The following is a 16,187-nucleotide window of genomic DNA, read 5'->3' as shown; positions in this document are numbered from 1 at the left end:
AATTCACCCCTGTCGACAAGCTTTCAGTCAATGCCCTACTTCTCTTGGCACATTATCCATTTTACCTCGTCTCCCTGTGATGAGGCTTGGGACATTTTCACCATCAAAGGCACAATATGTATGCAAATTGCTGTTGTTCTAGAGACAAAACGGTCAGATGCTAACAGACCGTCCCCAAATCCCACCACTCCCTACTCAAAAGGAAGTGACATTTTTAAAGAATGAGATTTTGCCTGATTTGTAGACCCTTCAGTAGAATTAACTCAAATAATGGGTCGTTCCCCAGATGCTGGACTTGTTTTTCATTTTTCCGGACTGGCCAAAATTTGTTTTTCAGCATTTCCTGTTCTTATTTGGGACCTCGTGAATCTGTTCTCCTTTTCCACCCCATCTTGCCTTTTATCTTGTGTGAGTTTTCCAATGTTTTATACTTTGTTAGTTATTTCCACATTCTTTTCATCTCATCTCTTTTCATTGCTTCACTCAGATGATCTCATACTTCCTTTCTGTTAATCAGTTTGTATGTCAGTCAACCCATTAACTTCCTTTGTGATTGAAGAATATCTTATATCCTTATCTGAAACCTTCAGCAGTATGCAACTAAATACATTATTCCATGCTGACTTGCTCTCTCAAGTTGAATTCATTTACAAAAATTGCCACATTAGGTCCGTTTCCTCATTCTTCGGGACTGTGAGCAGGAGCAGGGTGTTAATCATGGTGCAAATGGACATCCACTGAATTTCCTATTCCCCAGACCCCAGTGCAATACTTCCAATGCCACTTTCTTTACAATACCCATTCTCAACCTTTAATTGCTCCTTTCACTGTATCCTTGGCAGCATCAGCATTGAATTCATTGCTTATGAAGCCCATTTCCACCTGTTTGTTCACTTCACATCTCGTATTTCCCATTGAAAGATGATGAAATTGATCAGTATCCTCCTCACCTAAACCTTCAAATCTTTACTTTGCAGCATCAACAACATTGACACCGACAACAACCTTGACTTCAACAACAGGTATCAAGTTACCAATATAAATTGAATCATTTTGCATTGATCTCACAACAAAGTCATTCTGTGAAGATATACGGGAGGTTTTAATGCCTGATAATTGGTGTTCTCCGTGGAAGGTTCACAGTATCATTTAGTAATCCCAACAGTTATATTACCGTCTAGTAGGAATTTAACCATTTAATTCCAACCAAATGTGTCAATCATTGGCTTGAGAATTGGTGTTTTGAAATGAAAGATGTTGTCATGATTTAAGTCTGGAAGTTACTAAATTGGCAGAAGAAGTTATAATAATTCATTTAACATTCTTGCATGTGTTATTTTAGTTCAGTGTATTTTAATCAGCAGATAGAGGAATGTCATATGTGTTTTAATCATTGATCCATGAAGAATGGCTTCATTGTTTTTTAAACTTTAATGTTCTCCAAATTTATGCCTTCAGCTCTATCTTTTCCAGTGTCAACAACAACTCCAACTTCACCAACAGGTATGAAATTCATCACCGACTTCCATTTGTGGCCATTTACCAATCACCAAATGCCAGGTGACTAAATGACTGGTGTACTCCACTGAAATGGAAACCATTTGGATCCTCGTTCACATTTTGAATCTGAATTTTTAATTGGTAATGTTTATCCATGGAATAATATTTTTGAATTAATTTCTGATTTGATACCTGGCATTTTCCATTGAAAGATGATGGAATTAGTAGCAACCTTACAAATTAACAGCACAGAAGGAGGCCATTTGTCCCATTTTGTCTGTGCTGCTGTTTGCTGGAACAAGCCAAAACTAATCTCATTGTGCCAATGTCTTCATATCCCTGTATTTTCCTCCATTCACATGTCTATTAACATTTCCGCAAAATGATGCAATGGTCTATGCCTCAACCATCCTTTGTGATGAGGTATTTTATGTTCTTAGTACGTCAGATAAGAACATAAGAAATAGGTGTAGGAGTACGCCAGAAGGCCCCTCGAGCCTGCTGCACCATTCAAGAAGATCATGGCTGATCTTTGGCCTCAACTCCAATTTCCCGCCTGATCCTCATCTACCTTGATTCCCCCAGAGTCCAAAAATCTATCAATCTCAGCTTTGAATGTACTCAGTGACTCAGCATCCACAACTCTCTGGGGTCGAGAATTCCAAAGATTCACAACCCTCTGAGAGACGAAATTGGTCTTAAATGGCCAATCCCTTATCCTGACACTATGCCCCTCATTCTAGACGCGCCAACCAGTGCAAACAACCTCTCAGCATCTACCTTGTCAAGCCCCCTCAGAATCTTATACGTTTCAATGAGATAGGAATTCACCGTTCCACTCCAGCTGTGGGGCTTACACATCCTGCAAAATGCAGTTCAGGAGCCCTTCTTCCAATATAGGTGACGTATCTTTTACTGTTTCTTCAACTCAGTAGCTTTGAGTGGCAACTAACAAGAGTCAACAAAGTTTTCCACTTAATTTGGGATCCATAATTTTCAGCCAATGATTTTTAAAGATTTAGCATGACCTCCTTGTTTTTGTATTCAATGCCCCTATTTACAAAGCCAAGTATCCCATACACCTTCTCAACGGCCTTATCAACTTGCCCTGCCACCTCCAAAGATTTGTGAATGAGCACCTCCAGGTCCTTCTGCTCTTGCAACCCCCTCAAACTAGTACCATTTAGATTATATTGCCACTCCATGTTGATCCTCCCAAATTGCATCACTTCACACATATCCTCATTAAATTGCATCTGCCATATGTCTGCCCATTTCACCAGTCTGTCTCTGTCCTCCTGAAGTCTGCTATTATCCCTCTCACCATTTACTACGTTGTCAAGTTTTGTATCATCCGCAAACTTCAAAATTGTACTCCCTATACCCAAGTCGAGGTCATTTATATTTAACAAGACAAGCAATGGTCCTAATACTGATCCCTGGGGCAGCGCACTGCATACTTCACTCCAATCAGAATAACATCAGTTCACCACTACTCTCTGCCTCCTATCCCTTAGCTAATCACATACCCAAGTTATCACCATCGCTTTAACCCATGAGCTTCTATTTTCCGAATAAGTCTGTCGTGTGGTACTTTATCAAAGGCATTTTGAAAGTCCATGTATACAACATCTACTGCACGACCATCATCAGGCCTCTCTGATACTTCATCAAAGAACTCAATCAGGTTCGTCGGATACGATTTGTCTTGAGACACTGTTTCTGTACTCACTAGCACGTGGCATTGGGAGTAATCCTGAGATTACCACCATTGAGGTCCTGTTCTTTAATCTTTTTCCTCTCTCCTGAAACTCTGCCTGTAGGTCCTCAACAGTTCCTACTTATGTCATTGGTTCAATCATGGACTATGACTTATGGCTGTTCCCCTTTCCAACACAGAATGACTTGCACTTGTTCAGTGATATCCTTTACCCTGGCATCAGGGACTCATGGCTATGATTATAGAAATGCCTGTCCATCTCCGTGACTATCGAATCCCCTATCACAACTGCATTTCTAGAGAGAGAGGTGATATCATTGAAATGTATAAAATTCTTAGGGGGTTTGACAGGGTAGATGCTGAGAGGCTGTTTCCCCTTGCTGGAGAGTCTGCATCCAGGGGTCGTCGTCTCAGGATAAGAGGTCGGCCATTTGGAATGAGATGAGGAGAAATTTCTTCATTCAGAGGGTTGTGAGTCTTTGCAATTCTCTACCCCAGAGGACTGTGAATGCTCATTTATTGAGTAGATTCAAGACTGAGATTGATAGATTTTTGGACACTGGATGACTCTAGGGATATGGGGATAGGGCAGGAATGTGGAGTTGAGGTAAATGATCAGCCATGATTTTATTGAATGGCGGAGCAGGCTCGAGGAGCCGAATGGCCTACTCCTATTTCTATATATTTGTAAAAGATACATATATGGAAACTGTTATGTGCAAACATACAAACACAAAACATTCCTTTATCTGTACATTATTCCCTGCATTTACATGCTTCAATTGCAAGCAATTGTTGAGCTACTAATACTTCCCATGGAAGCTTAAAAAATATATACGGCTGAAGAATGCTTGAAGAGGATTTTTCCCACACAAGCTCTGTCCTGCCAAGTCCCTTTATCTTGTTGGAGAGGTTTGCTAAGAAGAGGTGAGGGAGTATCAAAAAGCTGAAAGTTCTCAGTGCAGCATCAGCATTAAACGGTATTGAATTCATTACTTATGCTGCCTATTTCCACCTCTTTGTTCACTTCATACCTGGTATTTCCCATTGTAAATTGATGGAACTGCTCAGTATCCTCCTCATCCAAACCTTCATATCTTTACTTTGCAGCATCGTCAACATTGACACCGACAACAACCTCGACTTCAACAACAGGTATCAAGTTACCAACATAAATTAATTATTTTTCCATTGATCTCATAACAAAGTCATCCCATGTAGATGCACAGGAGGCTTCAGTACATGATAATTGGTGTTCTCCATGGAAGGTTCACAGTATCATTTAGTAATCCCAACAGTTATATCTTTACCAGGTAGGGTAATTAACAATCTAATTACAACAATGTTGTACGACAATCATTATCTTCACAATTGGAATTTTTAAATGTAAAATGTGGTTCTTATTTAAGCCTGGAAGTTACTATATTGGCAGAAGAACTCTTACTACTTTCAGATGACATTGTTCCATCTGTTATATCAGTACAGTGTATTTTAAAGTAGCAGTGAGATGAAAGCATACATCTCTTTTTAATCATTCATTCAATAATATCAGCATCAGTAATTTATGGAGTTGAATTGTTTAAACTTATAGCTTCAACTCTATCTTTTCCAGTGTCAACAGCGGCTCCAACTTCAACAACAGGTATGAAATTCATCACCTAATTCCAAGAATTTGTGCTCATTTATCAATCACCAAAGCTACTCTATCAATGCATCGACGTGTCTGTTGACTTCAAAACTGGTATTATCCACTGAAATGAACCCCAATTGGACAGCATTTCTCACGCTTAAACCTTCCAAATTAAAAATTCAGATCATCCGTGCAACAATATTTTTGAATTAATCTGATTTGATACATTTTCCATTGAAAGATGATGAAATTAGTATTCTCTTCCTTTGAGCATCTCACCTTGTTCCACCTCTCTCGCCTCTCCTTTAAAATCCTCGTTCTCTACCACCCTCCTAAGTACCACGCGAAGTTTCTTACTGAGATATCTTCACTGCTTTCCTCGCGCAGCTTCTGCACCCTGCGACTTCTCATCCTCGGTGTTTTCAGCCTCCATCTCAACTCATCATTCTCTCTCTCCTCTGAGTTCACTGTCCTCCTATCCTCCCTTAATCTCTCCACAATCCTAAACTTCAATCCCCACCACTTACGCCATCCACACTTATCACAGGCCGCCTCCTATATCGGGCAAATAGCGATAACTATTTAAAGTTTTCAGCACTCTGGCAAATTTGAGCAGTTCAATCCCCTGTACTTACCGATGTGGTAACAAATTTCCTCTTTTTCCTCATATCACAGCAAGTAATCCGCAGTCACTATTGGGATGGGATTGATCCAAGTACTCAAGCCCGGGGCTGCTTTCAGTTAACAGTGTGAGAGATAGTTAATAAGTGCGGGTGGAAACCGAGCTTCTTATTGTGACACAGATAGCCCAGGTTTGCCTGTGAATGAAATAAAACCCGTGTGGGGGGCGGGGGGGCGCAGATGCCAGTATCATGGATCTGACCAGTGGGGTTTTTGGTTCAATGTCTCATCTCCAAGACCATGGAGCTCTTATGACCATACAGCACTCCCTCCGCACTGCAGTAGGAGACCCTTCCACATGTCCAAAATGCACATTTAGAAGGAACTGCTCGACAAGACAGCTGTTTCAGATTTAATTGGAATCTTTAAAAAGGAGCTGCATGTTAATTGCTTCTCACGAGGACTGTGGGCTCCATAATATTAACGAGATTACATATTTGGGTGCAAAAAGAAGAAGGAAATTAGAAATCACTTCTGAGAGTTATTTGATGACTTGACAACAGGTATTCTGTATTCCAAGATGACGGGATGATTTTGTGCTCCCCACACTTAATACATTCAATTGTATCCTTTCCAGTATCGTCAACGACTACAACTTCAACATCAGGTATGAAATTAGCTGTGCAGTTGTGACAATACTTTCAGTATCAAAATGTACAATCAGTGCTTAACCTGCATGTTTGATGACTTGACATTTGGTATTGTGCATTGAAAGATGATGGGATGATTTTCTATTCTGCATATTCACACCATCGACTGTGTTCTTTCCAGCACCAACATCAACTTCAACTTCAACAACAGGTAATTAGCAAACAACATTCTGTCAGCAAAGTCTTCCAAGTAACCTGGGAACCAAAATTCTCAATATGAAGAAGGAGTATTCTCTATTGACATTGTATCTCTTTTCTTTAATTTTAAACTATTTAAATTTATATTCTGCACAATTACATCATCAACTGTATCCTCTCTGGTACGAACATCCACTACAATATCAAAACCGGGGATGAAATTAAGCACATCATTACAACAATACTATCTACTTTATCACTGAGCACAAACTTATATAAAAACAGCACCAAAAGTGTCTTCCTGCTGTTTTGCAAATAGGCACTGTTGTTTGAAATGATTGAATCACAATAATCTAGCAATTAATAAAGTACCATTAAGCATTTTGTTTAATTTGGAAATTAAATGACAAGCTACATTAACTTACACTGCTATTATGATGATGATACAAAGTGACCAAGATGATTCCAAGGCACATATTGTGATGGGGGATTGTTCCCAAGAACAGGTCAAGTTTCTAAACGTGTTTTTACTGCAAAATAAAAGAATGAATCCAGGCATCCTCGAGCTTTTTCATTTACTAACTGGTACAAATGAGCGTGAAGTAATGGAAGTATTTTCTTTGGACAATCAGTGGACAACAAGTGGACACGGTTCTCCAGCCACGAACAAGGTTCAAACACTGCATTGGAATTAGGATCGAGTGAAATGTTCAAAAGGCAGTTTAGGGAATAGATTCAATGCGTGAAATGTACATTATTCATGACTTGATAACTGTTATTCTGCATTCTATGATGATGGGATAATGGGATGGTGTGGATTCTACACACTTACATCATTAACTGTATCCTTTCCAGGGCCAACAATAACTACAACTTTTACGAGTATAAAATTAATCACATAATTCCAACAGTATCTACTAATTTATCATTGAGCACAAAGGTGTTGCACCAAAAAATAAGTCCGCAATGATCTGCTGGCTGCATCACCATATGCGTGATTGACTGATTTGGAAAATGTCGCCATTAGTGTCTTGAAATAAGCAAGTCATATAAAAGTTCAATGTGGTCAATATATTAAGTGAAACAGGCAAAGATGTCACCGTGTTGCATTGTCTGAAGTTCAGGCACCAGTACATGGCATAACTCAGTGACTGCCTCACTTGATGGCCAATGCAGGTCCCTTCTGAAATGATTAATTCTTTCTCCCTGGATCCAATTACGCAGGCGGGTGAGTGCCAGCCACCTGCTGTGCCAGTGTTCCTGCCGCTCTTCTCTCCACACAAATTACCCATCCTTCTCCAAATCCAACATACCCAATGGAATGTCTATGATCAACACTGGTTGTAGGTAAAAGGGCAAACAAGAGGGCATTAATGTTTCATAGAGATCAACAGTTGCTGGTGGAGAGAAAAGAATATTGATGCGTGGTGTGACCTTGCTGGGCTCATTGGCTTTTTGTTTCTGAAGAGAGCTTATGAATTGTTAACTGATATTTGCCACTGAAAGATCATAGAGTGTATTACTATTGTTCACACAAACACCTTCAAAAGTTCACTTACTTCCTTGTGGCAGGTGGAGGCTCTGGCTCCACAAGGCTGACCAGAAGCCATCATGATCTGGCCGAAACAGTGGCTCTTCCAGCCAGCTCCCATGGAGATTACAGGGTTACACTGGATGGGCTGGAAATTGTGATCCTAAAGTGTCTTTCTGTGGACTTGACTACTGAGATTTTCTATTGAAAGATGATGAAATTAGTTTGTATTTTCTGCACTTATACCTCCAAATACTTGCCTTCCAGCAACAAGCACCCCATTGGCGTCAACAACAGGTATGACATTGAGAATATAGATTCAGCAATATCTTCAGAACAAACATGGAATAACAAGATACGCAATCAGGCCTAGATTTTCTGATTGTAATGCAGATTTCAATTCAGAATGTAGTTCAGAGGGGATGTGAAAAAGGAAATAAGAGGGGCAAAGAGAGAGAATGAGAATAGGCTGGCGGCCAACATAAAGGGGAATCCAAAAGTCTTCTACAGGCATGTAAACAGTAAACGGATAGTAAGAGTAGGGGAAGGGCCGATTGGGGACCATAAAGGAGATCTACTCATGGAGGTAGAGGGGATGGCTGAGGTACTAAATGAGTACTTTGCATCTGTCTTTACCAAGGAAGAAGATGCTGCCGCAATTTCAGTAAAGGTAGATGTCGTTGAGATAATGGATGGGATAAGAATTGATAAAGGAGAGGTACTTGAAAGGCTATCTGTACTTAAAGTAGATAAGTCAGCCGGTCTGGATGAGATGCATCCTAGGTTGCGGAGGGAAGTAAGGGTGGAAATTGCGGAAGTACTGGCCATAATATTCCAAACACCCGTAGATACGGAGGTGGTGCCAGAGGACTGGAGATTTGCAAATGTTACATCCTCATTCAAAAATGTGTGTAAGGATAATCCCAGCAACAATAGGCCAGTCAGTTTAACCTCAGTGGTGGGGAATCTTTTAGAAACGACAATCCAGGACAGAATTAACTGTCACTTGGACGAGGGTGGATTGATTGGGGAAAGCCAGCACTGATTTGTTAAAGGCAAATCATGTTTATCTAACCTGATAGAGTTTTTTGGTGAGGCATCAGAGAGGGTAGATGAGGGCAATGCAGTTGATGTGTATATGGACTTTCAAAAGGTGTTTGACAAAGTGCCGCACGATGGGCTTATCATCAAGATTTCGGCATATGGAATGAAGGGGGCAGTAGCAATTTGGATACAGAATTGGCTGAGCGACAGGAAACAGAGCGTAATGGTGAACGGTTGTTTTTATGACTGGAGGGAGGTGTACAGTGGTGTTCCCCATGGGTCAGTGCTGGGACCACTGCTTTTCTTGATATATATTGATGACTTGGACTTGGTGTACAGGGCACAATTTGAAAATTTGCAAATGACACATAACTTGGAAGGGTAGTAAACAGTGAGGAGGATAGTGATCGACTTCAAGAGGATACAGACAGGTTGGTGACATGGACTGACACATGGCAAATGAAAAATGTGAAGCGATACATTCTGGTAGGAAGAAGGAGGAGAGGCAATATAAACTAGAGGGCACAATTCTAAAAGGGGGACAGGAACAGAGAGATCTGGGGGATATGTGCACAAATCATTGAAGGTGCGTGTTTAGGATCTGGAATGCACTGCCCGAGGGGATGGTGGAGGCAGATTCAATCGTGGCCTTCAAAAGGGAACTGGAGAAGCACTTGAAAGGAAAAAATTTGTAGGGCTGCGGGGAAAGGGTGTGGAGTGGGACTAGCTGGATTGCTCTTGCATAGAGGCGGCACAGACTCGATGGGCCGAATGGCCTCCTTCCGTGCTGTAACCTTTCTATGATTCTAGATGGTAACACGTTAATTTTAAAGGGCTTCTCTCACTGTCATCAGCAGGGTACAGACCGAAGTGTTTTCATGTTGGATTTTCAAAAGGCGTTCGATAAGGTGCCACATCAAAGGTGGTCACACAAGATAAGGGCTCATGGAGTTGAGGTAATATATTAGTATGGATAGAGGATTGGTTAATGGACAGAAAACAGAGGGTAGGAATAAACGGATCATTTTCAGGTGGGCAGGCTGTGACTAGTGGAGGGCCACAAGAATCGGTGCTTGAGCCTCAGCTATTTACAATCTATATGAATGGCTAAGATGAAGGGACCGAGTCTGATGTATCCAAGTGTGACAACGATTCAAAGCTCGGTGGGAAAGTAAGCTGTGTGGAGAACACAAAGAGGCTGCAAAGGGATATAGACAGGTTAAGTGAGTGGGCAAGTCGGTGTCAGATGGAGTATAATGTGGGGAAATGTGAGGTTATTCACTTTGGTAGGAAGAATAGAAAAAAAGAATATTTTTTAAATGGTGAGAAACTATTAAATGTTGGTGTTCAGACAGATTTGGGTTTCCTCGTACATGAAACACAGAAAGTTAATATGCAGGTACAGCAAGCAATTAGGAAGGCCAATGGTATGTTGGCCTTTATTGCCAGAGAGTTGGAGTGCAAGAGTAAGGAAATCATGCTACAATTGTATAGGGCCTTAGTGAGGCCACACCTGGAGTATGTGTAAAGTTTTGATCACCTTATCTAAGGAAGGATATACTTGCCTTAGAGGCGGTGCAACAAAGGTTCCCTACATTGATTCCTGGGATGAGGGGTTTGTCCTTCGAGGAGAGATTGAGTAGAATGGGCCAATGCTCTCTGGAGTTTAGAAGAATGAGAAGTGATCTCATTGAAAGGTGTAAGATTCTGAGAGGTCTTGACAGGGTAGATGCTGAGATGCTGTTTCCTCTGGCTGGAGAGTCCAGAACTCAGGGGCATCGACTCATTTAAAACTAAAGTGAGGAGGCATTTCTTCACACAGAGGGTTGTGAATCTTTGGAATTCTCTACCCCAGAGGGCTGTGGATGATCCGTCGTTGAGTATGTTCAAGGCTGAAACCGATAGATTTTTGGAAACCACGGGCATCAAGGGATATGGAAATCTGGCAGGAAAATGGAGTTGAAGTCAATGACCAGATCTTAGAAACAATAATCGCTTGGACATGTGTGGATTAATAAGGGAGAGCCAGCATGGATTTGTTAAAGGCAAATCGTGTTTGACTAACTTGATTGAGTTTTTTGATGAGGTAACAGAGCGGGTTGATGAGGGCAACGTAGTTGATGTGTGTATGGACGTCCAAAAGGCATTTGATAAAGTGTCACATAATAAGCTTGTCAATAAAATTGAAGTGGAGATGCCAGTGATGGACTGGGGTGGACAAATGTAAGGAGTCTTACAACACCAGGTTATAGTCCAACAGCTTTATTTGAAATCACACGCTTTCGGAGCTTTCCTCCTTCGTCAGGTGAGTGTAGGATTCCATAAAGGTACAGCATATATAGTCAGGGAACAATGCCTGGTGATTACAGATAATCTTTCCAACTGCCCGTTATCACACCTCGGCAGAGATATAATCAAAGAAATCAAAGGAGTGGAATGGTGTTCAGACAGAGAAACATTACATACAAGACTACTGAATACACAAACGGTCAGAACACAAAGACAGAGAGAGAGAGAGAGAGAGACACCCGAAAGGCAGAGAAAGAGAGAGAATGACCAGTTGTATTAAAAACAGGTAACTTTTTTTCGCTGGTGGGGTTACATGTAGCGTGACATGAACCCAAGACGCCGGTTGAGGCCGTCCTCATGGGTGCGGAACTTGGCTATCAATTTCTGCTCAACGATTTTGCGTTGTCGTGTGTCTCGAAGGCCGCCTTGGAGAACGCTGACCTGAAGATCGGAGGCTGAATGTCCTTGACTGCTGAAGTGTTCCCCGACTGGGAGGGAACCCTCCTGTCTGGCAATTGTTGCGCGGTGTCCGTTCATCCGTTGTCACAGTGTCTGCATGGTCTCGCCGATGTACCATGCTCCGGGGCATCCTTTCCTGCAACGTATGAGGTAGACAACGTTGGCCGAGTCACAGGAGTATGAACCATGTACCTGGTGGGTGGTGTCCTCTCGTGTGATGGTGGTATCTGTGTCGATGATCTGGCATGTCTTGCAGAGGTTGCCGTGGCAGGGTTGTGTGGTGTCGTGGACGCTGTTCTCCTGAAAGCTGGGTAATTTGCTGCGAACGATGGTCTGTTTGAGGTTAGGTGGCTGTTTGAAGGCGAGTAGTGGAAGCGTGGGGATGGCCTTAGCAAGGTGTTCGTCGTCATCGATGACATGTTGAAGGCTTCGGGGAAGTACTGGACGACGAAGGGTACTCTCTGGTTGTGTCCCATGTTTGTTTTCTGAGGAGGTCTATGCGATTTTTCGCTGTGGCCCGTCGGAACTGTGGATCGACGAGTCGAGCGTCATATCCCGTTCTTACGAGGGCGTCTTTCAGCGTCTGTAGGTGTCCATCGCGTTCCTCCTCGTCTGAGCGGATCCTGTTATTCGCAGGGCCTGTCCATAGGGGATGGCTTCTTTGATGTGGTTAGGGTGGAAGCTGGAAAAGTGGAGCATCGTGAGGTTGTCTGTGGGCTTGCGGTAGAGTGAGGTGCTGAGGTGCCCGTCTTTGATGGAGATTCATGTGTCCAAGAATGAAACCGATTCTGAGGAGCAGTCCATGGTGAGTTTGATGGTGGGATGGAACTTGTTGATGTTATCGTGTAGTCTCTTCAGTGATTCTTCGCCGTGGGTCCATAGGAAGAAAATGTCGTCGATGTATCTGGTGTATAGCGTTGGTTGGAGGTCCTGTGCAGTGAAGAAGTCCTGCTCAAACTTGTGCATGAAAATGTTGGCATATTGGGGTGCGAATTTGGTCCCCATGGCTGTTCCGTGTGTTTGGGTAAAGAACTGGTTGTCGAAGGTGAAGACATTGTGATCCAGGATGAAGTGGATGAGTTGTAGGATAGCGTCTGGAGATTGGAGATTGAAGCCCAAGGAATAAAAGGAACATGGATACGAAATTGGCTCAGTAATAGGAAACAGAGGGTAGTGGTGAACGGCTGTTTCTCAGACTGGAGGAAGGTATGCAGTGGAGCTCCCCATTGGTCGGTACTGGGACCACTGCTTTTCTTGATACATATGGGTGTAGAGGGCACAATTTCAATATTTGCAGAAGACACAAAACTTAGAAGTGTAGTAAACAGTGAGGAGGACAGTGATAAAATTCAAGAGGACATAGACAGGCTGGAGGAATGGGCAGACACGTGGCAGATGAAATTTAAAGCTTGATAAGTGTGAGGTGATACATTTTGGTAGGAAGAATGAGGAGAGGCAGTATAAACTAAAGGGTACATCTCTAAAGGAACAGAGAGAGCTGGGGGTATATGTACACAGGTCGTTGAAGGTTACAGGACAGGTTGACAAAGCGGTTCAGAAAGCATACGGGATCCTGGGCTTTATAAATAGAGGCATAGAGTACAAAAGCGAGGATGTTATGTTGAACCTTCATCAAACACTGGTTCGGCCACTGTTGGATTATTGTGTGCAATTCTGGGCACCGCACTTTAGGAAGGATGTGAAGGCCTTCGAAACAGTGCAGAAAAGATTTACTAGAATGGTTCCAGGGATGACGAACTTCAGTAATGTGGATAGACTGGAAAAGCTGGGATTGTTCTCCTTAGAGCAAAGAAGGTTGAGAGGAGATTTGATAGAGGTGTTCAAAATCAAGAAGGGTCGAGACAAAGTAATGAAGAGAAACTGTTCCCACTGGTGGAAGGGTCGTGAACCAGAGGTCACAGGTTTAAGGTAATTAGTAAAAGAACCCAAGGCAACATGAGGAAAACCTTTTTTGCGCAGCGAGTGGTTAGGATCTGGAAAGCACTGCCTGAAAGGGTGGTGGAAGCAGGGTCAATTGTGGCTTTCAAAAAGGAATTAGATAGGTACCTGAAGGAGAAAGAGCGGACGAGCTGGATTGCTCTTGCAGAGAGCCAGCGCAGGCTCGATGGACCGAATGGCCTCCTTCTATACCGTAACCATTCTATGATTCCATGATCTTATTGAATGGCGGAACAGGCTCGAGGGCCCGTATGGTCTACTCCTGCTCATATTTCTTTATGTTCTTATGTTCACCTGACAACGAGCCCTTTACATTGAAAGTTGATGGATTCATCATTGAACATCCTCCATACTTAAACTTTTGCCTCTCCAACTGGTGAGAGAAAATTCATCTCAATAATGTCTAATATTCTTCCTTCATTTCACGGTCTCATTTCAAATTACGATTTGTCTTTCAGAAGAAATAGTTGGAGGCTCCCTACCAAGTAAGCAATGTTTTAATTTTACTTCATATTACAGCAAAAAAGGTTAAGGGGAGATTTAATAGAGGTGTTCAAAATTACATGGGGTTTTGTTAGAGTTGACAGGGAGAAACTGTTTCCACTAGCAGGAGGGTCGGTAACCACAGGATACAGATTTAAGCTCATTGGCAAAGAAGCCAGGGGTGAGATGATGAGAAATGTTGTTACTTATGATCTGGAATGCACTGCCTGAAAAGGTGGTGGAAGCGGATTCAATAGTAACTTTGAAAAGGGAATCTTAATAAGGAAACATTGGCAGGGCTATGAGGAAAGATCAGGGGAGTGGTACTTTTTTTTTATTCGTTCATGGGATGTGGGCGTCGCTGGCGAGGCTGGCATTTATTGCCCATCCATAATTGCCCTTGAGATGGTGGTGGTGAGCGGCCTTCTTGAACCGCTGCAGTCCGTGTGGTGAAGGTTCTCCCACAGTGCTGTTAGGAAGGGAGTTCCAGGATTTTGACCCAGCGACGATGAAGGAACGGCGATATATTTCCAAGTCGGGATGGTGTGTGACTTGGAGGGGAACATGAAGGTGGTGTTGTTCCCATGTGCGTGCTTTTGTCCTTCAAGGTGGTAGAGGTCGCGGGTTTGGGAGGTGCTGTCGAAGAAGCCTTGGCGAGTTGCTGCAGTGCATCCTGTGGATGGTACACACTGCACCCATAGTGCACCGGTGGTGAAGGGAATGAATCTTTAGGGTGGTGGATGGGGTGCCAATCAAGCGGGCTGCTTTGACCTGGATGGTGTCGAGCTTCTTGATTGTTGTTGGAGCTGCACTCATCCAGGCAAGTGGAGAGTATTCCATCACACTCCTGACTTGTGCCTTGTAGATGGTGGAAAGGCTTTGGGAAGTCAGGAGGTGAGTCACTCGCTGCAGAATGCCCAGACTCTGACCTGCTCTTGCAGCCACGGTATTTATATGGCTGGTCCAGTTAAGCTTCTGGCCAACAGTGTCCCCCAGGATGTTGATGGTGTGGGATTCGGCGATGGTAATGCCGTTGAATGTCAAGGGGAGGTGGTTCGACTCTCTCTTGTTGGAGATGGTCATTGCCTGGCACTTGTCTGGCGCGAATGTTACTTGCCACTTATGAGCCCAAGCCTGGATATTGTCCAGGTCGTGCTGCATGAGGGCATGGACTGCTTCATTATCTGAGGGGTTGCGAATGGAACTGAATACTGTGCAATCATCAGCGAGCATCCCCATTTCTGACCTTATGATGGAGAGAAGGTCATTGATGAAGCAGCTGAAGGTGGTTGGGCCTAGGACACTGCCCTGAGGAACTCCTGCAGCAATGACCTCCAACAACCACTACCAATTTCCTTTGCGCTAGGTATGACTCGAGCCACTGGAGAGTTTTTCCCCGGTTCCCATTGACTTCAATTTTACTAGGGCTCCTTGGTGCCACACTCGGTCAAATGCTGCCTTGATGTCAAGGGCAGTCACTCTCTCCTCACCTCTGGAATTCAGCTCTTTTGTCCATGTTTGGACCAAGGCTGTAATGAGGTCTGGAGACGAGTGGTCCTGGCGGAACCCAAACTGAGCATTGGTGATCAGGTTATTGGTGAGTAAGTGCCGCTTGATAGCACTGTGAACGACACCTTCCATCTGATGATTGAGAGTAGACTGATGGGGCGGTAATTGGCCGGATTGGATTTGTCCTGTTTTTTGTGGACAGGACATACCTGGGCAATTTTCCACATTGTCGAGTAAATGCCAGTGTTGTAGCTGTACTGGAACAGCTTGGCTAGAGGCGCAGCTAGTTCTGGAGCACAAGACTTCAGCACCACAGTCGGGATGTTGTCGGGGCCCATAGCCTTTGCTGTATCCAGTGCACTCAGCCATTTCTTGATATCACTTGGAGTAAATCGAATTGACTGAAGACAGGCTTCTGTGATGGTGGGGATATCGGGAGGAGACCGAGATGGATCATCCACTCGGCACTTCTGGCTGAAGACGGTTGCAAACGCTTCTGCCTTGTCTTTCGCACTCACGTGCTGGGCTCTGCCATCATTGACGATGGGGATGTTTACAGAGCCTCCTCCTCCCGTTAGTTGTTTAATTGTCCAC

The sequence above is a fragment of the Heptranchias perlo genome, chromosome 12, assembly GCF_035084215.1.
Source record: "Heptranchias perlo isolate sHepPer1 chromosome 12, sHepPer1.hap1, whole genome shotgun sequence".
Taxonomy (NCBI): Eukaryota; Metazoa; Chordata; class Chondrichthyes; order Hexanchiformes; family Hexanchidae; genus Heptranchias; species Heptranchias perlo.
This window is presented reverse-complemented; position numbering follows the sequence as displayed.